At 40.7% G+C, this 25,504-nt stretch overlaps 1 pseudogene; it reads left to right on the top strand.

Moving 5' to 3' along the window:
• The first annotated feature begins 225 nt into the window (after positions 1-225).
• LOC112610955 overlaps positions 226-25,504 on the top strand; it is a 107,997-nt pseudogene continuing 82,718 nt past the window's right edge.

Raw genomic sequence — 25,504 nt, forward strand, 5'->3', positions numbered from 1 at the left:
CCCGGAGTGGGAGGAGCGCGGCGAGCAGGGGCGGGGCCAGCGACTCCCGCAGCCAATCGGGGCGGCGGCGCGTCCTTGGGGGTCCGCGGCTCGCCGGGCGCGCACGGGGCGGGGCTCCGCTTGACCGTGGCGGTCGCGGGGCAGCAGAGCCCGGGCGCAGCGAGCGCAGCGCAGCGCAGGGAGCGCAGGCGGCGGCGGCTCCAGGTCCCCGGGGCTCCACCGCTCGGCGCAGCGAAGTAGCCTCCGGCGGTGGCAACTACGGCGGCGGCGCCGGGGCGATGCTGTGGGTCTCGTTGGGCGCCGGTGTCCTGGCCTCTTCTTCAGGTACCCAGCCCCGCTCGCCCCTCGCCCCGGGGAACCGCAGCGCCCGGGAGGCAGCTTTGTGAGGCTGTGGGCTCCGCGGCCGGGGAGGTGGGCCGGGGAGCGGGTGGGTGGGGCCGGGCGGGGCTGTGCGGTCAGGGCCGCCTTCACTCGGAGGAAGAGGGTGGGGACCGAGGGAAGCGGGCGGGGGTGGGAGCGCTGTCTCCGGGCTGCAGCTGATGGCATCCCCGGGCTCCGTCCTCCTCCTGCCTCCATGTGGGTTGAAAGAGGTTTTGTTCCAGGAGAAAGTTTGATGCCCAGACTTGAGGAGCCAGACTCGGGGGTCCCTGAGGTCCGCGCCTTTAAAGAGGCAGCCCACCCTGCCGTGTGAGCCCGTGCCCTGCGTGTGGGCACGTGGGAACCCGTACTCGAGCAGCATTCCTGACACGGGACCTTCCTTGAGAAAATTCCTCTGTGGGAATCCCCCTTGGGTAGGGGGCTTTGTGAAGATGGCACCCAGAGCCCGCACAATGTGGGTTTTGCTTGAAAACAGTGCAGCAGGTAGTCAATGGCCCCATGTTATCTCCCGGTAGAATGGACTCGGCCAAGATCTGTGCTCTAAGAGCTTCAAAAATTTAAATCTACCTTGCCGTCTAATTAAACATCCCCAAACACTATTGTGTCCAAGGTGCTAATAATTACTCTGTCGAGTCTTTAATATTTTCGTATTGCCCTTGCTTTCAGTCGGCTTTTGCAGTTTTGGAAAGGGTGCTGTGGATCGTACCAAAGTGGGCAGAAGTTATGACTCACCTCTCAGAGCGATAGCCCAGTGCAAAAAAAATACAGAACACATGCCTGTCCACTCGAAGATAGAAAGTTTCAGCCTTCAAAGCAAGATAGATGAAGTGGGGGTTATTTGCTTTACAAAACTTCCTCCAATGTAGAGAAGTGATACTTAGAGTTAAAATGGAATTTTACACAAGATTGTAGGAACACATCTGTCATAAAGCGGCTCAGGGTAGAGGTAGTGACATGTAGATATCGCATAGTCTTGCCATTAAACAAATCTCAAAAAATGCATGTTAAATTCTGCATCATTCTCACTGATCACACGTGGTTGTTCACATTTACATTTTAGCTTTCTTATCAAGACGTATTCCTACCATAAGACAACTTCATAATTCCCTCAAAACACCTTAGCCAAGGCCATTTTGTGGTCCGTATAATTTACCCCCTTGCTAAAAAAACATATCCGTAAAAACATTTACATTTAAGGGAATTTCCCTAGTGGTGACGCAGTAGTGTCTATACATTGAGCACATTCTATTCACCAGACACATTACTAGGTGTGGACATATATTAATACTTTAATTCTCGCAATCAGTCTAAGGAGGTATTATTATTAGTTTCCCTATTTTTTAATTTAAAGAGTTCAGGTAATTTTGCCAAGATTATTGGGCGTGTAAGTGACAGAGGCTGGATTTAAACCTGGATCTGTTTGGCTCCCTGCCCATGGTCTATGCTGTCTCCCAGTTCTTCTTGAGAGTTGCCCTTATTGTAATGCAGTGGCAACATATGCTGTCTCTACTGGCCTGGTGCATCAGACCCTTTACAGAGTGTTTTCTCCCACTGGAAACCCCCACTGTGTGCACATGTACTGAAGGATAACACTGGCAGTCTCCAGACTCTCCCTATCCCATCCCCAGCATAAAAGTCAGAGGAAATATCCAAACATGTAAACCCATCTCATTCTTTCAGATAAGTTGTCCCCAGAAGACAGGTAACCAAATGTTTCCCTTACTGGCACTTAAGGAGCAGTCTCTACCCTCTCAATCATCCAAGTCTATTTTAGCTCTGCATATGGAAGTATACCCCATTGGTTGGCAACAACACATCCCCTGCAGCGTTCACACTGGCACGCTCGTTCTCTTGTACCAACTGTCAGAGAATTTCTGACCTGGGCCAGGCTACCTAAAAGGAAAGACTGAAATGAAGTCCCTGGGGAAAGTGGTATTAGTTCCAGGGAATCCCTGAATTCTCCATGCAGGGCCCTAGAAACAGAAAGCAGGCCTTCTGCAGAGTGGGAAATACCACGTATATGGTGCAGTCTATTTTCAACACTATTGAAATATGTGTTCACCATATAAAACTGTGCCTGTTGTCTTGGTGATGGATGTAGCCACATGCCTATTCCTGATTTGATACTCACTTTTACGTTAAAGTAGTTGTTGCTTGGCTGAATGGTGTCAAAAACTGATGTCACAATTGTGACAGTATGTTTTGAAGCTGTGCCTAAAAAATTATTTCTATTATAATCTACATCCATTGTTTTATAATTTATCTTCCCTAGAGTTGTGTGTGTGTGTGTGTGTATACGTGTGTGTGTTCTCTTCCTTGGTATGGTTTTTAACTGTCTCTGGTTCCAAAATAATTTGCAGTAGTAAGCTTTAAAAAAAAGTTCGTTTTTGAGCTGTGACCATATGCTGCCTGGAAACATATCCTTATAGTTGGCATTTTACTCATGTTACTCTTATGCTAAGAATCTCAAAGTCCCATATGCATGCTTTGAGATTTCAAATGGACCCTCCTGTCTAAGTATTTCACTCCATTCTTGGTAGCAGTAGTAAGGTTTGAGTTTGGAATACAGATCCAGCACATCACTTCTAATATCTCTAAACTGCCAAAAATCAAAGCAGCACCAACTGAAGTTGGGAAAGAAGAACATGAGGCTTTCTTATCACACTCTTACATCAGAATGGAAGGTGTGCCCAAAACATTGTTAGAAATAAGAGTGAATAGACCTTTTGAAGTGACCAGTGATCTGCAAAACTATACCAAATTATTGAAATTGTAGTTTTTCTGACGTTGTGCATTTGCAATACCTTATTAACTTAAAACTGTCCAGAATCGACAAACTTCCACTCTGTATGCTATTCTCTTTCTAAAACTTCTTATTAACTAGTAATCCATCTTATTTCTATATTTCATCAAATTAAAAATGCCATCAGTTGTAAGACATAGCGTTATTTTTCTGCTGTACACAAAAGAGAAAATATTGCCAATTTTATTATGACATTCCACTTTAAGGATATTCTTCCATAGTAATGCATGAATAGGTCACACTAGTCTCTCATAGCTTTCAAGTTTCCTTCATCTCTTCCTTGGGTTTGGATACATTTTCCTGCCAGTGTTATTGGTAGTATTGCTTGGGGTGTGACGGGTCACTTGCGTGAATCTCAGTAACAAACTATAACATAGCGTCATTAACTTATGTGTTTCTTTATTCAGTCTGGTAAAGCATTTGGATCTTGCTTTGTAAAATGATATGGAAATGCCAAACAAAGACAAATGTTTCCTTTAGTAATAGAACGTTTATGTCACACTGCTGTTTTGGTGCCTTCATGCATACACAGTAATGCCTCCTTGCAGTGCCAAATGATAGTGTAATCTTTTTGAAAACCGTTTCAGTGGCAATTAAACAGAACACGTGCAGTGCCAACAATGCCCATAACTCAGTAGAAGTGAAAACAAAATGAATAGCTGTGACCAAGTTTATGCACGTGCAGGGACATGACAGTTGTGCTGTGAGTACTGCCAAGTTGTAATTTTAATATACCATAAATGTTAAGACATACCTTGATTTCAGGGATGTTAAAATGTGAGAAAGTAATCTTATCAGTGAAATATGCTAATCTGTGTTCACTTAGTTTCATGATCCCTAACCTGATTACGTTTTTTATATATTCATTCATTTATACAGTTATTCATGGTGTTAGACTTCAAACTGCAGGAGGGCGAGGACTTTTTCTGTCTTTTGTTCTCTACTATATACCAATTGCTTAGGACAGTCTGTTATACATAGTAAACCTGCTCAATAAAATAATAGTAGAACGAGTGAGTATAAAATAGATAGTAGAATGAGTGAGTAAATATCCTCCATGGGAGCCGTGGAGACACATTGAGAAGCTCACTACCCTCCTGTTGGTTAGAATACATATTCTTAAAATTACGGCACTGACAGGAATGCCAAACGTGAAAAAGGGGAGCAGGCCAGCATGCAGTCCTTGATTTCATTTACAGGGTCCTATACCAAATATGCCATTACAAAGCTAGTTTAGGATAGAAGAAATTCCATTATATCTTTTATTCATCTTTATCACTGAAGGATTATATAACAACTTACATCTTGGTTCTGTTGTATGGTCTAAAATCATTAATTTCTTGAACTCTGTACTTAGTCCAATTTTACATACTTGTCCTATTGTACATTTAACATCTACCAGAATTAATGGGGAAATGTCTGTAGGCCTCTCTGAAGCAGAAACTCAATACTCGTGACCTTGCTTGGAAATACATCCCCAAGAATATATATATATATACCTACCTAGATACTTTGCCCTAGAGTCCATTTTCTAACCCCCAAAATGGCCATCTTTACATTTTGACATGTTACAAAGAAAAAGAGAAAGAAACCTTGCTGGGCAACACAGATCTCCATCTGCCAGTGCCTCTGCTTCCTCACGGCTGCCGCCTGCTCAAGCAGAGCGCACATTTAGACCAAGGACAGGATGCTGGATGAAGATGCCAGCAGAAGGAATGGCACAGAAACTAGCTTAGCACCCTCTCTGAAGCAGTCCCAGGATCTAAAGCCAGTCAGTATCTCCCAGATAACCCCGCACTCAGTGTAGGAGCTAGACCTGCAAAGACACACCCAGCTTCTGGTCCAGTGAAATGTAGGACCTTTGAACACGTATCTTACATACTGAGGCCACTAGTGGGTTCCAGCCTGCTAGCTCAGGGGAAGATAATGTGGGCAGAGTGTCCTTATTGCCTGTCCCCAAGTACGGTGAAGCAATGTGGCGTGGTGGTGGGTGCTGTGAAGCGACATGGTAGATAGCCAGAGCTTGCCCTTTCATATAGTAGAAAATAATGATTAATTAAATCTTTTTGATTATTCACTAAAGGAACTTATATATAATTGCTTTTATTAAGTATTGTTAACATGGGCCAGACAAGGTAATGTAAACAACAAAATGCTTAACTTGTTTACTGAGCATAGAGGGTGGGATGAAAGAAAACCCAAATAATCTTAGCTGCCAATTCTATCATTATGTGGGGTGTTTTAATAGTACCCGGGATTTGTTTTAACCAGGTATGGTAAAACATGCAGACACAGAAATGACTGTCATGAAGGAATTTTATTATACTCAGAGTCCCTTAGAAACCAGAGGTACAGCATGGCACGCCACGCAGAGGGCACACAGGGAAGCAGCAGGATCAGGCAGGAGGCAGGGAGAGCAAGAAGAAATGTGGGCTAGAGCCTTCCTGTGGTTTCCATGGGAAGGAATGAGCAAAGCAGGGTAAGCAGGTTCAGGATTGGTTAGTTTGCATCATTTTAGCAGGCTCTGAGGTACAGGGCTGTCTCTAGTTGTCTGGTACGTGGCCCTGGGGTGATGAGGGAAGGAGAATAGCTCCAGAGTATGAGTCTGATAATGGAGCTGGTGGGGTGTGGGCTCTGATTTTGTTGGTTTGCATATGGAGAGATGCTGGCAGGTGAGTCCCTTACTGTGTGCAGGCATTGGCTAACCCTGGGAGGGGCAGTCCCTCCAGACCAGCAAGGCCCCAAGGGATCAAAACATCAGAATACTGAGAATAAAATTCATGGTGGATGTATGGGGATTTTTGGAAAACTGTCAGCTAATGAATTAAGCCTGTGTACACAGGGGGTATTCAGCCAAATGTGCAGTAATGCCTACTTCGGGCTCTGACACATGATATTCAGTAAACATTAATTAAATCTGAGTTGTGGTGCCAGATGGTCCAACCATGCTAACACTCAGTTCTTGAGATATTGTAGTCAGGTGTGCAGTGTTTATCTTGAGAGAAATAAAAAAGTGAGAAATGTACGCTACATAAAGGATCCCCAGATGAAGGATGAACCCCACTCGGGACAAAAAAGAGGCAAAACACTTGACTCTTAAAACATTAGTGAACTCTGGCCAGGTGCGGTGGCTCACGCCTGTAATCCCAGCACTTTGGGAGGCTGAGGCGGGTGGATCACGAGATCAGGAGATAGAGACCATCCTGGCTAACACGGTGAAACCCCATCTCTACAAAAATACAAAAAAAATTAGCCGGGCTTGGTGGCGGGCGCCTGTAGTCCCAGCTACTCAGGTGGCTGAGGCAGGAGAATCGCGTGAACCCAGGAGGCGGAGCTTGCAGTGAGCCAAGATTGTGCCACTGCATTCCAGCCTGAGCGACAAGAGCGAGACTCTGTCTCAACAAAACAACAACAACAACAAAAAAAACAAAAAAACAACACATTAGTGAACTCTTAAGCAAATATATTTTTAGCTATAAGGTCTTAAAATCTACAAGATAATTACATGTCAAGGGTAATTCCTTATCCGCTGTGGATTTGGAATACCAACAAAAGTAAGGAAACATGAAGGCTGCATGCATCTTTTTAAAAGGGTGTTTCTCAGAGTAAAATTGGAGTTGCAAAGTGAATTATGTATTGCAAATTTTGTGCTCAGGAGTAGGCTTCTAAATGGAAGTTACTCAAAATAGCATGAAACATACTTTTCTTCTTGACTACATGTCAGTATTAAATGATCAGATGATATATACACACATATGAAGTAATGATACTGGAGAGTTATATGAAGGTAATTAACAAAATATGTATTAGTGGCAAGTTTAGTCACAGAACGTTTAAAATGTACGTGTATTAACTCTGATAGACATGGGTTTAGACTCAGGCACTACTTATCATGATGAATGGCAGGAGTGCATGAAGGTGGGAGTGTTAGGGCTCACTGCTAAGTAAATTGAATGACCTATTGCTATGGTCAGCCTCATGACTTTTCTTTATGTGGTTGGTTAATGATTATAGCACCTTTAAAGTCCTGTGACTTAGAATCTTGACAATGCATGTTAAGAAATATTAATGAAAACATAAGCAAGAGGTCAATCTAATAATCTAAGAAGAGTAATTCCTTCACAGTAGAAACTCTGAGATTGCCCTCTGCTTACAGCTGCTTTCACCTTGTAGCTTTACACACATCTCCTTTGCATAGTGTAGGAGCTTATCCAAGTTGATGGAAATTGTATTAATGTGTGGCTGGAGCACAGCTGCTCTCCCATTGTGTTTCCAAACTGACATCATAACTCTTTAATTAAAGTGGCAGTGTTAACCTCAACTGGCCGGCAAAACATTTCTGCCTGGCTAATGGTGTTGAGCTGGGTTTGAGGTTGGTCAGGACAATCATTGGCTTTATCCATTCCAGTGAAGCATGTCTCTTAAGACACATTTTTGAATCCAGGCTTTCATGTCTTTTAACCTCTAATTCCATACACAAATAAGGCCCATATACATGTGCAGTATTTAGTCAAATGAGATAATATGCAGAAATACTCTCAGGCCCTTGCTTTCTTGGAGCCTTTTATTTATGTTGATACTTATAAGTGAAATCGAGTAATGGTGAGGGTGGTGGGTGGAGGGGGCGGGTGAACAGCCTTCCTGGAGCTGTTCTAAGTTTGTGCATTCTGTCTTAGCTTTAACCTTCATGAATTGAAATTGCACTCATATGGGGATGGGGTGGGAAGAGGCATACCCTCCTTATCTTTTTAGGCCTAGAGCCTGGCCTTGTGCCTGCAAGTGGTAGGAGCTTAATGCATATTGGTTGAATTTAAAAACATTGGTTGATTGATTGACACAGAAATTCCTAACCTTCTTTGGCTTAAAGGTTCCTATAAATTATGAATAAAAGTCCTTGCAAAATACTCTATAATCTGATAGTTAAATGATCTAGAAGGAAGAATCAGGAACATAAAAACTGCTTTTTTAATTAATAGAAGCCATGAAGTTAAACTGGCCTTAACAAATTAAAATATCGATTACAAATGACTATTACTAAAATTCTATGATATTGGACTGAAAACTAGACAGATTAAAAATAAATAGAAGTTCCATATTTTGATTATTTAGTGAACTTAATTTGAAACATACAAATGAACAATAGAGCTTTGAAGAAAGGATCAATTATTTAATGAAGTTTGCAAGACCAATAAAATAGCAGTTCTGAGAAGTAAAAACAGTGAGAGAGAGAATAATATACTTTTTGTCATAACCAAATAGTCCAATAAATTTCAGATAGGCCTTAGTGTTAAATGTTGGTGTGAGGGGGTGGGGAGGTGGGGAAAGAAAGAAAACAAAGTAATGTATTTATCCCAGATGTGAAAGCAATTAATATTTTTTCTGAATATTTATGACATCTTCCAAAAGACAGATGCATTGGAATGAAGAAAACTGAAAAGCATGTAAATAATGAAGTATAATAAGACAGTTCTAAAAGGCAAAGTGAGAAAAATGATAAAAACATGGCTGATGAAAACTATGGAAGATATGTAAGGAATTGAGATGAGTATGGGATATATGGCATGAGTTCTCAGAATCTGGTTCATGGTGGTTGAGGGAGGTAAGCAGACATTTGGGACCTGGAAATACAAATGAAAGGTCCAGAGCACAAAACATACACATTTATTGCCACCTCTTTAAGATGTAGCTTGTGCTTTGACAAAAATCAGATGTGATTTGGAAAGTTGAACTTCTGTGTCCACTGACTTTTTTTTTCCCCATATGTTGAACTAGTAAAACAAAAATAACAATAGCAATCCTTGAACCACCACTAAAGAAGGTAAATTGTAGGGACTTTATTTAGAACCCACTGAGACATAATTAAATATCAGAATTTTCTTATTTTACATTGATGCCTTTCCAGATAGTAGAAACAAATTCAACAAAAGTCTTTAGTCCGGACACTGAGAGACACTGGTAGCACATTAGACAGTCTCTACCTTAGTTGTATCTCTTGAAAACACATTTATCCAAAACAGTATTAAGGTTTTGAAATTCGATCTCAATCCCCAAGAAATGTTCACTTCAGCATTGTTTTTCTTCTGTGAGAGCTGGAGGTTAAAACTCTATGAATAGTGCATGGAAATGAAGACTGACTTTTCTGTTCATCAAAAGTATTAAAATAGGGGCTGGGCGTGGTGGCTCACGCCTGTAATCCTAGCACTTTGGAAGGCTGAGGTGGGTGGATCAGCTGAGGTCAGGAGTTTGAGACCAGCCTGGCCAACATGGTGAAACGTTGTCTCTGCTAAAAAAAAAAGTACAAAAACCACCCAAGCATGGAGGCGTGTGCCTGCAGTCCCAGCTACATGGGAGGCTGAGGCAAGAGAACTGCTTGCACCCAGGAGGCAGAGGTTGCAGTGAGCCAAGATCTTGCCATTGCACTCCAACCTGGGTGACAGAGCGAGACTCCGTCTCAAAAAAGGAAGTATCAAAATAGGGGCCAAGAAGTCCCTGGAGTCAGAGCTGTATTATATTGGATATGATTTTAGAATGGAAAGATCTTCGGCTCCTGCTCATCTGGACTTGTGTTCCCTCATCCACAGAATGAGGAGAGACTCAATGACTGTTAAAGCCTGTATGGTTGGTATCACCCCTGGGGGTTTACCTTCTCCCCTTATTTCATTTAATCCCCACAGTAGCCCGCCATATGGTACACCCCATTATTGTCTTTATTTCACAGATTAGCAAACTGAAGAACAGAGAGGTGAGGTATTTTTCCCACAGTCACCCTAATAGCCAGTGAAGAAACTAGGAGAACCCAGAGTATCTTCAGAATTATGTATTTAAGCACTTGATATGTGCTTACAAATCCATTTTTGAGTTAAACTCTTCCATTCAGTGAAAGAGAAGTTAATGATAAGCTGTTATGAAAGCAAGCTTCTATGTTGTTTTCATAGCTGGATGTTTCTGTGTGCTTATGTAGGCATACGTTATATGCCCATGGCGTGTGCTTCACATCCCTCCACCTTTGCTTCCTTGTCTGTAAAACAGGTCTGTTCATTTCTACTGGATAGGTTTGTTCTGAGTTTGCAAGATAATCTGTATAAGGCATCTAGTGCATTAAAGGTACAGTTGTTATTGTTGCTTTCGTTGCTTTGGGAAATTAATGTAACGGTTTAGTGAAAGTCACAGGCATTTTTATCTCTCAGATTTAGCCCAGCCATGTCCATTGCTATGGTACCAACCCCACACTAGCTGCTCAACATCACACATTCACAGGAGCTTCCTTACTGGCCGTCATAAGTCCAGTCTACAACCCTGTCTTCTCCACCAGGACCTTTGTTTTCTTCCTTCCATGAAGTGACTAGATGAGTGGGAAGCAGAAGTGGAAAAGGAAGCACTTCAAAAGGAAGGAGGCAGAGCACAGAATGGCCTTATTCTCTGCAGAAAGTTGCACCCACTCAGCAGAACAGCGGAATTAAATCCACCAAAAGTAGAACACGAGGAAAGTTTCCACTCAACACTCTGGTGCCAAGATTGGGGAACTATCATCTTTATTTGCTATCCTTTGAATCTTGGAGGTATTATCTTATCAAATAAGAAGAAAACCGCAGGCAACCTCTAGTTTACTATTCAGGCACTGACAAAATAGATTGTATGTAATTACAGGCTCCATAGGATCTTAAGTAGTTAGCAGATCTTAAACATTCTTGCAAGTATACTGTAGGCAGTGAAGCCTACATTGTACCCTCCTGATCTTCCCTTACGAGATCCTGGGGCAGCCACTAGGAGCTTTTAGAAATCAGTTATCAAATTGCTCTTTTATTCTCAGAGGTCCAACACAACAGGTGTGTGACACTTGATTCATACATTTTAAAATATATTAAATGCATTTTTTAATATGAATACTTTTTAAAAATATATTTTTACTATTCAAGCAGTATATGTTCAATGTAGAAAAATGTAAAGATTTAGGTAAGCAAATAGAAGAAAATGGAAACGATCCACAATCCTACTTCCTAAATATAATCACTATTTGTATTTTATTTCTTTCCAAGTGTCTTTTTTCACCTGTAATATTGTTTACAAAAACCGAATTATTTAATATACAGTTTTATAAGCTGCTTTCTTCACATAGGACAACTTATCCCAACTATCTTTCCATAATAGTAAATCATTACACAGATTTTTACATAGATTGAAGGCATCAGACCTTGGTTCTTGTGTTTTGAGACACTGGAAAATCCCCTTCTCAGTCCCTAGGATAAGGACTTTTTCCATCTCTACATAAGGCATACTCCTCGCCTCATGGAGTTTTCAAATTGCTGAAGCTTGGTTCTCCCTGCTCAGTGGGACTTATCTGGACTCTTACATTTGCCCGGTACTCTTCTCATCGTGAGCTTCCCACTGTTTTCATCATCTGAAAGGGGTCTCCGAGTTATCCTGGTGGTTCTGACGTGGAGGTGCAAATGGCCTATTTTGCGTTGCATCTTCTGATAGATGAATGTCAGGAGACACACAACCCTGCCAACTGGCCTCTTAAAACCAAACCCATCTGCCAATAAAAAACTGCCCTTCAAAATGCTGATACCCTCCTCATCCTATAATTGCCGTTTCTACAGCTGGCTCTCAATGATCACTTCTCCTGGGAGCCAAGATGCCAAACGTCATTGATACTCACAGATAATAACCAAACTTCGTGATAGTTCCAGTCTCCTCCCCATCAACCTTTTAACTGGAGCTGCTCACAAATGAACTGGTTCAAGTTTTTTCCTTCTTTTATTTCCTCCGATCAGGCCCTGATTCAGAGCCTAATGAGCAATGAGGTAGCCAAAATTTGGTTACCGGAGGAACAGGCAGACCAGCATGTCTTGAGTATGTCAGTCTGAAACCACCACCATGACTGTGTGTGATGAGTATAAAGCAAGGTGTTGTATACCAATGGAATCAGACATTATTCCTCTTGGTTCTATATCCAGATATTTTACCCAAAACACGTATCTTGCATTTTGCTACTGAGGTTCTCCAAAAGCTGATCAAAGCTCTTCAAACATGTTTCAACTAATTGATGTTCTTTTTGTTTTTATACTACCTTTACCTGTTCTTTCCTCAGTCTGCTTCCCTCTTATCCCCAACTTCCTGCAAAAAAAAAAAAAAAAAGAAAACAAAAAAATAAAAGCAAAAGATATATACATATGTGTAATGTGTGTATTATATATAATTGTATATTACAATGTGTATATAGTATATGTATACACATTTAAAAACCAAAGTCATCATTTTCTAGCCTCAAATGTTTTCATTCTCTTACCTTCCCCACTGTGGAGCATGGAGCCTTGAACCCATTAGTTGTCACCTATATCTGTGGCAGTCCAGTCTCCTTTCCACCCCGGCCAGCGAGGAGCTGCCACATTACCTCTTTATACCTCTCTCCACCTGTTTCTTCCTCCCCCAACATAAAGTCTCAGTTGCCAGATCCAATCTTCTTTCAGTGCTTCAATTTCTGTTCTCCACCTTTCTTTACTTTTTTACTATGCCTTTTTTATTTCCCTGACATTTTTGTCCTCTCAGTGAGCCCATAGGATGTATCTGAAAGAACAAACCTTAAAATCATGGTATTTTCTGTGGCCATCACACTGTTCAAGTTTCCTAAAATAGCACTGTGTTTTTCCTTAAAGGAAGTCATTCTGTGCTTTTCAAGGCCCTCATGCAGCTAATTGGGTTGTAACTATAAGAAAGGGTTACTGCCCTCTGGTTACATCATAGATACATCATAGAAGGGCCATTTTGATTTAGGCATTGCAAAGCACTCATTGCTGACCATGTTCTGTCTGTCTTTGCTTTATAAGTGGTTTATTCCTCAGAGGTAGTGGTGATTTGGGCCCTGGGGGACTGCTCCAGCCTATTTGAATAAGCTATCAATAACATTAAAAGCCTTAGCAGACACTGATGCTTGCCAGCACTTACAGGCTAGTGCAAATTGGATGAGTGCCTTGTTGGTGTTTTCAGTTCCTCATCAGTGTTTGTTAAACAGTTGAAGTATTTGTCAGAAATGTCAGTTGGACACAAATGCATTATAATATGCACTTTTAATTGTTTTTTTTTTTTTTTTTTTTTTTTTTTTACTAAAACTGTGAAACTTGATTTCTTGTTGGATTATGTCCTTAGCACTGGGAAGGAACACTGGAAGTGTTGAAAAGAAATTATATGTGAATTACCCTCATTTAGTAGAAGACAGTCAAAGCTGGCACAGCCTCCTGAGCTTTCAGCCAGGGTTGAGTGCTGAAGACTGTTGATTAGCAGGCAGAAAGAGCAGGAGCCCAGAATCTGTGCCCTCCTTCTGTCTTCCACCCAGTGAAGGGTCCCGGGCCCACTGACCCAGCAAAGGAGCGACGCCAGCTGGACCCTGGACTAGAAAACAAGAAACACAATTCAAAGCCAATAAGAGCTTGGGGAAAATGGCCACAGTACCATTGATTTTATCTGGGTCTGGTTTAGATTTAGGACATCAGTGATTTTTCCCTTGAAATCTTTGTAAAAAATAGGCAAAAAGTGTGTGCTTTTTTCTTTTCTTTTCTCTGCTTTCCCTTCCTCCCTCCCATCCTTCTTTTCTTTCTTCTGAAGACAGTCTATATCTTTCATCAGATTCTCAAAGGAATCCATGAATAAAAAGTGTTTAAGAACCACGATTCTAGATTTTCTCCTCTTTAAAATCGCCTCTTTGCTGACTGTGATTCAGTTTGCTCCTGGAAAGATGGAAATTTCAGGCAGTGTCCCCAGCTCCAAAGTTTAGATACCATGAGAGAGAAAACATTTTAAACCCAAACTTTTTCATGTCCTTAGAACCAAGTGAATCTTAGAAACCATAAAATTAGAGGGAGGCTGCTGTGATGAGGCCAAACAGCATGGACAGTGATTCTGCCCACTCCCAGCATGGTCTGAAGGCTGTTGGATGACACCAAATTGCCTAACAAATGGTTGAATTGGGCTGCCATCTAACTTTTGTGAACAGATCTTTATTATTTTGTCTCCAGTGGGCAAATATTCCAACAACTTTGGCTATAATTCTCAACAGCCATAGGTCCAAATACACCTTATTTATTCTGAAATTCTAAAATACACCTGACAAACACAGTCATTCAAAAAATACATGTTCTTTCAGATCGTAAGTGCAGTGAGAATTGATTACATTTATTTTGTTTTTCACTGAGAATATAAGTTCCTCAAGAGCATTGATACTGGTCTGTGGAAAGAATGTATGCTTGAATGACATAGAGTATCTCCTGTGTGAAAATGACTGGTCTGAAATAATGCAAATCAAAAGGAAATCAAGTGATAAGTCCTGTTCCATATGCAGTTAGGTTTTGAGAGCTCAGGGACTGTCCTTTATTGCATCACATGCTGTCTGTGATGAATTGACCCAATATACATATGGGGAAAAGAAATGTATACAATTTTTACTTTTGAAAGTTTTATATTGGTCTTAATACAGTATTAGAGTGAAAGGTCAACCTAAGTTGGGAAGGGAGAGTCTAAGTGAGTTTATTTTACACTATCTATTTTGTTGGCTAAATTTCCTTCTGCCAACCTTTGGACCTGTCAGTTCTGCTCATGAGTTTTATCTGTGAACTTGAGTAAAGTTTCTGAATTTTTGTAGGTGGATTTACTTATTTTTAAAACTTTGCAAGGTAGTCTCTATTTTACTTGAACACACGTTAAATAAGCGGGTATGCTTCACTGAAAGGAAAGTCTTCATTGAGGATTAACCAACAATGCCAAAGGAAGTGATGAATGACTGATGTTAATTTAATTATCCTGCAGATGATCCTGAACCATTACTGCTTAAATGCCAAATAGATTCTTCTGTTTACAAATACACCGCTTTCTTTGGCGTTAGCAGTAGTTTAGTGTATTGTTTGTAGGGTTTATGCTTCCTTTTCTTAACAACAACAACAAAAAAGACATAACCACATCTTTTTTAGTCTGCCGTGTAGCACTTCACAAGTACAACAAAGCCTCATTTATCCCCTGTTGTAGGGGAACGAATATGTTCCCAATAGATTAGTTTTTCAGATTGTTTAAGCTCTCACTTTGTTGGTAATCTTTCTAAAATGAAGACACACTTCTCTGTCTTCTGAAGCAGAGAGGGCTGCTTGGAACTTTCTCTTTTCTGGATGGTTTGGGCCATCTGTGTGAACATGGTGATGTGCCCTCCAGGGCTGTAAACCTGTGTATGTGGAACCATTTGTCCATTAACCTCAGTTACCCCAGATGTATGTGCTTGCTTGCTTATTCTCTCCAATCTCTGTGAAACTTTTAACTCCACAAATTGTCACGGTTACTTTTCATACCTGACACAATATCATGTAATATACAGCTATTTCCTGTAGTTACCTGGTTGGCTCCATACCTCTCTTATGCTATAAAGAGCACTTAAAAATGCCATACTTTTATTAATAATAAAGGAGTTAATATTGACTTCTAATTTAGGGCAATGGCACTTACTGGTTTTAATTCCTCTTAAAATGGGCTTAGGTTAAAAAATAGCTTTAGTCCATTACAATGAAATTGATAAGTTTCTGAAATACACCTTACAATGTTTAGTTTTGAACCCTTTAGCAACTATATGTGCAGAGTTCATTATACAACTCTACTTGAAGTCAGTCTACTAATTGTACTTTGTGAAAAATCTCAGCTTGATGTATAATGTATATTGTAAATAACATGAGTAACAAAATAATGCAATTAATAAGAGCCTAAAGGGAAATAAAATGGGAGTTTTGAAGAGCTCACATCACTCCAAATGTAAATGTAACTTTTCAGTCACTAGAGAGAGATTTAGGTATATTTAGAGTTATGTGTCTCCCAGATACAAGGACCTGGCCATGTTCTAAAGACTTAAAGACTTGGTGTGTGTGTGTGTGTGTGTGTGTGTGTGTGTGTGTGTGTGTGTGTGTCCACAGAAATAATCTTTCTTGGTACATGCTTAGCAATCTGAAAAAAATTTTTTCATGGAATGGAGACAATATCTCCATATTTTATTCCATCTTTTACAATATTTATTTGAGTGTTGCAAGCAGATCCATTTTTGCTTTTGACAAACATCTATAGTTTTCTTGTTCAAAACTTCTATATAGCTGTGGTGGCAGTGGCTATAAATAGCTAATTAGGAGCCATTTGATTAGGTGAACACGTTTCAGTTTTGTAGAAAAGTCTGGTTACTACAGCAGCTTCCCCTCTTGTCCTAGAGCAGCATTTAATTTTATTTTTCTTTTTTCAGTGCCAGACTAGAATTATTCGTAGCCTTTTGGCATTTTTTTTTTTCCTCTATGAGTGCCAGTCATCTGGAGCTATGGCTGTTGTTCAACAAAACTCTTCTTCTGCACTTTTAAACCAGGTGATTTAGGTCCTCAAGCCATTCTAGACAGAAATCTTTATTTGCTTTTCTCTGCTAACCAAGTGCACAAGATAATTATAAATCCTCCTATTCCTTTTTGGGTTTGCTCATAGAACATTATTTTTGTTTTCCTATTTAACTGTCATTCCATTTGCTTATATATTATCCAATAGTTTATAAGTTCATTTTCCCTGGTGTTTATCAAAATAACACTTCTACACACCTCCTTCACTTCACGAGGGAGAACCCCTGGGGATTGCTGTGTAAAAATCTCTGCCTGGGAAATGCAAATCAAAACCACAATGAGATACCATCTTATACCAGTTAGAATGGTGATCATTAAAAAGTCAGGAAACAACAGGTGCTGGAGAGGATGTGGAGAAATAGGATGCTTTTACATTGTTGGTGGGAGTGTAAACTAGTTCAACCATTGTGGAAGACAGTGTGGCGATTCCTCAAGGATCTAGAACTAGAAATACCGTTTGACCCAGCAATCCCATTACTGGGTATATACCCAAAGGATTATAAATCATGCTACTATAAAGACACATGCACACGTATGTTTATTGTGGCACTATTCACAATAGCAAAGACTTGGAACCAACCCAAATGTCCATCAATGATAGACTAGATTAAGAAAATGATGTGGCATATCTACACCATGGAATACTATGCAGCCACAAAAAAGGATGAGTTCATGTCCTTTGTAGGACATGGATGCAGCTGGAAACCATCATTCTGAGCAAACTATCGCAAGGACAGAAAACCAAACACCGCATGTTCTCACTCATAGGTGGGAATCAAACAATGAGAACACTTGGACACAGGATGGGGAACATCACACACCGGGGCCTGTCGTGGGGTGGGGGGAGGGGGAGGGGGAGGGATAGCATTAGGAGAAATGAAAAAAATATGTATCTGTCCAATTAGACCTGACTTTAAGAGTGGGTGAGGATAGACAGACCCTCCACATGGTGGCCACCAGCATGGGCACTTGATTTGAGGCTGATGTGGAAGGCAGTTGAGCAGTATGGATGTGGTGCTGTAGACAAACCCAGGCTCGTTTCTGATTGCTTATCCTCCTCTAGAGTGTGTGGCCCCTGCATTGATGAGGTCAGATGTACAGCAGTGAAGAAGGAAGAAATCACACTGATTAGCAGTAGAACTGGGGTCAGACAAGTCCAGGCCTTTGCTTCTATGCTTGATCACTAATCTCAACCCCAGCACTTGACCTGGACCTGACACATAGTAGGTGCTTTGTTTTCTCATCTGAAAAATGGAGATTATAATGTCTACTTCAAGGTTTGTTGGAAGGGGAAAATGAGAGAGTAGGTAAACTGCCCAGAGCTGTGCCTAACACATAGTAGGCCCTTGTTATAAAAATAACCAATTTAGTTATCTCTAATCTGAGGTAGTTTGGTTACTCAACCTGGGATAGTGATGGAAAAAGGAGAATGGAGGCCTTGGCTTTTATATATATATATATATATATAAAATTTTGTTTGTTTGTTTGTTTGTTTGAATTAGAGTCTTGCTGTGTCACCCAGGCTGGAGTGCAGTGGCATGATCTCAGCTCACTGCAACCTCCACCTCCCCGGTTCAAGCGATTCTTCTGCCTCAGCCTCCCGAGTAGCTGGGATTACAGGTGCCCACCACCACGCCCTGCTAATTTTTGTATTTTTAGTAGAGATGGGGTTTCACCATATTGGCCAGGCTGGTCTCAAACTCCTGACCTCACGATCAGCCCACCTCGGCCTCCCAAAGTGCTGGGATTACAGGCATGAGGCTTTCTTATTTTTAAGTTATCTCTGAACTCTCATGAATGCTTTAAAGTGCCTTGGGTCTGAGTGTTTTAAAACAATTGTCATTCAGAAAAAGTTGAAATCAAAAACATAGATCCCAATGATACAGCAGTTCAATCCATCACAGTTTGTTCTGGAGTAAAAACTCTTCCTACATATCACTCCATATGCAGAGACATTCATTTAAATGTCTGATTGAAAATGTCTCTAACACATTCGAGAAGCCAGCTTCCCTGGTGGGCTCATTGCCAAGCCACAGCTTCCTTTGGAAGGGCAGGCCTCCTCTTCTTTTTGGGGGCTGAGTAGAAAACCATAAGGCTCTGGGTTTGAAAGTGAGTGCCACTTAGCTGATCCAGGTGGAACCTGGGGAATTTAGATAAGCCATTCAGATGAAGTGAAAAATCAATAGGTCAGCAAGAACTATACCCAGAGCAAGAGTGACGTGAATGCTCTGCCATCATTATTGTTAGCCAGGGAAAAGCAGTTAGCACCACTCTGTCTGCTCTGCTGATGGGTGTGATAATTTCATCATGTGTGGCTTTAGATTATACTGTCTTAATGAGATCTGCAGCGAGGGGGAGTTGAACTGCAGAGAATGATTTTGTGTGTGTGTGTGTGTGTGTGTATGTGTATGTTTAAGTAGCATCCTAACGATTCCGAAAATTACACAAGGAAGATGCTACAATCAGCTAGGCTGTGGCTGGCTTATCAACACTGAGTCATGTATTGTATTTCTGCATTTCTAATTTGATTACCTGGAAACTTGCATCATTAAACTAAAGGCATCCACATTTTATGTCTTGATAGGAAAACAAAAAAAGAAAGATTAATGATACTTTAAGAAATGATCGACTCGACTTTACCCAGGAAATGATCTCTTCTCACTAATGTTTCATTCCAGACTAAACAGCCCTGCCTATGATTCTATAATTAGAAATGTAATATTCAAACCCAGGTACTAGAAAAAGCGTGGGGCTTATTTTCTCTACTTCTATATTTGCTATATTTGTTTGGCTTATTGTCCTCTTTCTTGCTAAATGAAGAAAATGTATTTAAGCATGAGTATCAGAAAAATAAATGATATATAGAATTTTTTCATTTGGGGAATAGTCTACATTTGTACTAGTTAATTGTGTTTTGGGACATAAGACAGAGGAAAGGTTTTCCTGTAGTGCTTATGTAGTAACTTTTTAGCCCACAGAAATATGTTATATTTTCTACCAATATGACAAGTAAATACTTCTACTTGTCTGAAGGGAAGATACTATCTGAAGATATCTGAAGGGAGGATACTCAGTGTGATTTCCTGTGCATGAAAATGTGTCTCAAAATGAGAATTACAAAACCTTATAGTGCTGTAAAGCTGTAAAGGTTTTATGCTTAGACCAACATGTGTCCTAAGGTGTTTACAAATTAACTGCTGCAAAAAATACTGTTTACTAAACATATTTTACTAAAAATATTTTAAAAATCCCATAGCCTGATAGTCTCTTACAAATAATCTTTATTAATATTCTCTTGAACTTGATATTACAGTATTGCAGACAGTGCTTTGTAAGACTTTCTAATGGATCGAAGACAACTTTTATTAGTTGTTTGATGTGTAATTCTAGAAGAGCGTCAATTTCCTTAGACCACAAAGCCCTACTCTTCGAACAGGCTTCCATCCTAGAGTCCACTTACTTCTCCACTAGCATATACTATGTAGGCCCAGAAATCAACTGGTCAGGGTCTAGGAGTCAGGTGTATATTCTTGCCTAAGGGGGGCATAATAAAGGGTAGTAGGAAATGACACAAGAAAAATTCAAGACAGAACACCAGCCCTTGATCAAGGCTGTTGAAGACAGAGGGTGAACATGGAAAAAACAATGAGCAAAGAACGCTATATAAAATTAAGTACTCAATTGCACAAGGTTCAAAGTTGTTTTCTTGTTCTTAGGAATGGAATCAAGCAGGGCTGATTTTGTTAGACATAAAGAAAATTAAGCTCTACAGCTCTCTTGGGTAGCATGAATTTCCCTGGTTGGTTACATACATATTGATAAGACTCCAAGACCAGAGTTTGGTACCTCTTAATATTGATTCATGGTTTTAATGGCTGAAGTGTGTGACCCCAGGGTAGACATCCCCGAACCACCCTAAATTGTGTACTGGACCTTGTGGTGGTTTGCAAAATGCTATTTGGCGTCAGATGAGAAACTGCACTTCATCTTAGGTGAAGCCGAGTGGCCAGTATCTAAATGGGTGGCCTCTTTACAAAAAAACTATATGAGAAAAAGGTTGGTCTGTAATCCTCCTGGGAGTGGTGTAGGTAGGAGAGAGAGAGACAGAGAGAGAGAGAGAGAGAAACTAACTCATTTGCATGTCATGCTTCCCCCTCCAAGAAAAATATCTTGCTGATTGCAGCTTTTCTTAACTCCAAAATGAAGAACATGAATGGACCTGTAGTAGCTAATTTAATTGAAGCAGGCATCCATATCCATATGATTTGGGGGAAAGATATGGTTATGCAAGGAGAAAATATACATCAGTGCACACTCAACTGTGCTTTACCTCTGCCTCCTAGTTTAGGAGTCTAGAAAATGTTCATCTTAACACCTCTCTGAGAGATCTCTCAAGTGACCATTGGGCTGCACTGTCAGAGCCTGCCAGGAGAAATCAGCGTGGACCAATCACATTGTGTTAACCTTCTGGACCATTTAATATAAAATGATGCTGGTCACTTTAGCATTTGCAGCAGGCTTGCAGACTTCACCTGCTGTTCATGAATTCTCTGCTGAAGCTCACCAGGAAATGATGCTAGGAATCTGTTTCTTGGTTGGCTTCACCTTTTTTCCTTGTCCAAAGTACTTTTCAGCGGGGACAATACCCTAGCATACTGAGTTCAGTGTAAACAGGAAATCTGGCAGCAATAACTGGACCAAGGACTAACTCTGCAAAGCCAAGTTTTAATGAGTAATTTGCAGAGTAATTAATCAAGAGGTCATTGTCCCTAGAAAATGGAGTCAGTGTATCCCACACTGATGTGGTACCTCTTTTGGCTGCCTGAGGCCACAGCTGATCTTCCTTATAACCAGTGGTGACCCACTAGTAAGAGAGTAACCCAGCATTTCCAGGATCAAAGACGGAAAATGTGGAGTCTGCCTCTTCAGTCTTGAGAAACTACAGATTGTGACCGTTAATAACTCATCAGTGGTTCAGAAAATCAATTTAATGAGTCAAGGCCAACTTTGCTTTTTAGTTTTTTGAGACCCAGTCTCACTCTGTTACCCAGGCTGGAGTGCAGTGGCACCATTTCGGCTCACTGCAACCTCTGTGTCTCGGGTTCACGTGATTCTCCTGGCTCAGCCCCCCAAGTAGCTGGGATTACATGCACCCGCCACCATGCCTGGCTAATTTTTGTATTTTTAGTAGAGATGAGGTTTCACCATCTTGGTTAGGCTGGTCTCAAATTCCTGATCTCAAATGATCTCAGCCTCAGCCTCGGCCTCCCAAAGTGCTAGGATTACAGACATGAGCTACCGCACCCAGCCCCCAACTATTTTTTTAAAAAGTAGATAGAATATAGTAAAAATATTAAAGTGCGTTGTGTGTTATGAGGTTAAATATTTTGCAAAAAATAAATATGCACAAATAAATATATATACTGAATTATAATAATATATGTTTCTTACCATGAATCTTCTGAAACTTTAAGTTTGAAAGCATTACTTTATTGAATATTCTTTTTGAAATATGTAAAGATAATATATTTCCAAATACATTTTAGATATAGTGATACAAGAGATTGTGTATTTCTTTATGCTTAGGAGAAATAGTGACCCTAGGGGAACAATGCATTGATTTAAAGTTGCTGTAATCAGACAAAATGAATGTGCTTATATAGTCCTCCAAAAAAAATGACATTAAGCATAAACTGTTTGAAATTTCACACTAGGCTCAAGTATTCTAAAATATTTCAAAGCTATATTTATTACTATGTTTTCACAGACACTGTTAAGGTATATACAAATCCATGATGAGAATGCAAATAATTTAAATACGTAAACATTTAAAATCATACTTCAAAATGTAGAGTCCTTACACTAAAAAGAAAAAATGAAATCTAATCAAAAGGCAGAAACAAAATAAATCTACAGGTTCTTCCAAGCAGCAGAGAAACACCTGGGCTGTTTCAAGGCTGCCAACAATATTTGTTTCCGTAGATTGTCACAGAAATTCTAAAAGCCCTGTTACCTTTAGTATTTGTATAGTTTTCTTTACCTTCCATAGTGGAACATTTATTTCCTTTTTTGGGATGGTGGGAACATTTTGCTTAAAATACTTGAAACAGAGAGGAAACATAGGAACACACACTTTGGAGCCAGACTGCTTAGGTTATATGAGCTGGAGCTGGTTACTTAGCCTGTCTGTGCCTCAGTTTCCTCATTCATAAAATGAGAGACAGAGCAGTATCTTTTTTTTTTTTTTTTTTTTTGAGACATAGTCTCGCTCTGTTGCTCAGGCTGGAGTGCAGTGCCACAATCTCGGCTCACTACAACCTCCGCCTCCCGGATTCAAGCAATTCTGCTGCCTCAGCCTCCTGAGTAGCTGGGATTACAGGCACGCGCTACCACGCCAGGCTAATTTTTGCATTTTTAGTAAATGGGATTTCATCATGTTGGTCAGGCTGATCTCAAACTCCTGACCTCGTGATCCACCCACCTCGGCCTCCCAAAGTGCTGGGATTACAGGCGTGAGCCACCGTACCTGGCCAGCAGTATCTGTGTTAATGAGAATTAAATGAGTTAGCATTTATGAAGTCTGGCCCACAGAAAGTAGTGTTAAGTGTTTGCTATTATTAGGGCACCTACACAGCCTTTATTCATTCAACAAACATTCCCTGAGAGCCCACAAGATCAGACACTGGACTAGGGATAAAAAGGCAACCTCCAGTATCTCACAAGTACAGTGGGCAAGTCAGATTTCTAGACAAATGAATAGAAGACAGTGATATGGAAAAACTGAGTGCCAATTTGGTGATATGGAGGAAGGTATGCCGAGATGGACAGTGGAGGTGAAAACTGGCTTTTCTTAAATACATGGCATTTGATCAGTTGAAATAAGGTCCAGATATTGACATTTATTTAGGATTTTTCCCTCAGCCAAGCAGCCTAATTCCTGCCCCTTCCCTTCCTTTCCCTAGTCTCACTTTTCTTTAAGAGGCCAGTCTTAATGGAGCCGTTGAAGGGCTGGATCACAATAGAGGTGTAGCTGATAACACAGAACTCTAGTTGACAGATGTGTGTCTCTCAGTACTGATCCATATGCCAATTGTATGCCTACAATTGATTGGCCTACTTATTGGAGATAGAAAGAGGAGTTACTGCTTTAGTTTACAAACTTCCTTTCCACCCCTTCCCAGGACAACTGCTACACTTATTGGAGCAGTGCTCCAAATATTCTCTAGTTGTATTGGATATGCGGCACAAATCCTCTAAAGTATATTTCACTCATGAAAATGTAAGCCCTGGACCATTCTGATTTCCCAGTAGTTTCTTACACTGTGTATTTACAAACAAAGTTAACATTACCAAATGTAAGTTGTGCATTGAGACCCAGGGTAAGGAGTAAAGGAGCTTTTCCAGGAAAGTAATAGACGTCTCATTCGTTCATCAGTTGGTGTCTCAGTCCACTTGTGCTGTTGTAAAGAAATACCTGAGGCTGGGCAATTTATAAAGAAAAGAGGTTTATTTGACTTATAGTTTCACAGGCTGTACAAGAAGCATGGCTCCAGCATCTGCTTCTGGGGAGGAGCTCAGGCTGCTTCCACTCATGGTGGAAGGGGAGCCAACATGTAGAGATCACATGGTGAGAGAGGAGACAAGAGGGCGAGGGAGGTGCCAGGCTCTTTTAAACAACCAGCTCTTGTGTGAACTGCCAGAGCAAGAATTCATAACCACGAGGATGGCACCAAGCCATTCATGAGGGATCCACCCCATGCCCCAAAACCTCCTTTTAGGCCCCACCTCCAACACTGGAGATCAAATTTCAGCATGAAGCTTGGAAGGTGAAATATCCAAACTGTAACAATTGATAAGCCCCAACTATGGGAATCCAAATATCAATCAGATACTCAAGGATCTCTTAATTGGATAGGGGAAATGTATATGGTTGCAAATGTTAGGAGCACAGTAATGGAATCATAAACATATTTCAGTGGTGGCTTAAAGGAGGGAGTGGTCAATTATGCTTGGGCTGGGGAGATACTATTAGAGATCCCCTACTAGATAATTGACACAACAAGCAGCAGCATGTATTAACTAAGGACCTACTGCATGTGGAACATAGCACCCAGGGCTGTATTACACACCAACGTGGGACAGCAGAAGGTAGACCAGCAAGCTCACATAACCACATCTAGCCCAGTCCTGCACCATAAGGTCCCGTCTGAGCTGAGGTTATGCTCTAGCCATCAGCACACCTATATTTATATCATGTCTACTCTTGTAGGGATGGCTTAGAAGTTATTTCCCTCACTATTGAGATTGAGAGTGCGTTTATCTTATCTAAAATGTGCAGGAGATGCTGAAGCAAGCAAGTGAAAGGCAAACTTGTACTGAAATGATCAACGTCACCAGCAAAGCAGAAACTTGATCCAAATATAACCATAGAATGTTAACAATGGGAAGGAATAGGGAGAGAAGCTTTTGGAAGGAGTATGGCTTTGAGTCAAATGAGAGATGATTAATGAGTGAGGAATAAAAGCAAAGCATTGAAACTAACGCACATGAGAAAGATAGTGTAATGCAAAAAGGGAAGCATTATGGTAAAAAATTCAAGTGACTGAACGAAATGGAAACTGTTTTATTAGATGGTAGGGATACAGCTGGAAGCTCAGCAGTTCCATCTGGGAATAAAAAATAGGAAGTTAACCTGTTCTAAGTGACCCTCCTCAGCCCAGTAATGATATTGTCAAAGGGGAAGGGGAGTGAGTGAATAAAATAAGGGGGTTAGCTCCATGCAGAAGAGAAATTTCCAGGTTGGGATCAAGAAACCAAGATGATTAAATCAACCCAGAATACTTTGTGTGAAATATGATCAAAGCGATAAGAAGATTATCTGCTCAAATTGTATCCTAAGTAGGAGTCCCCAGATGGGGTGGCA

Source organism: Theropithecus gelada, chromosome 17 (genome assembly GCF_003255815.1).
Source record: "Theropithecus gelada isolate Dixy chromosome 17, Tgel_1.0, whole genome shotgun sequence".
Taxonomy (NCBI): Eukaryota; Metazoa; Chordata; class Mammalia; order Primates; family Cercopithecidae; genus Theropithecus; species Theropithecus gelada.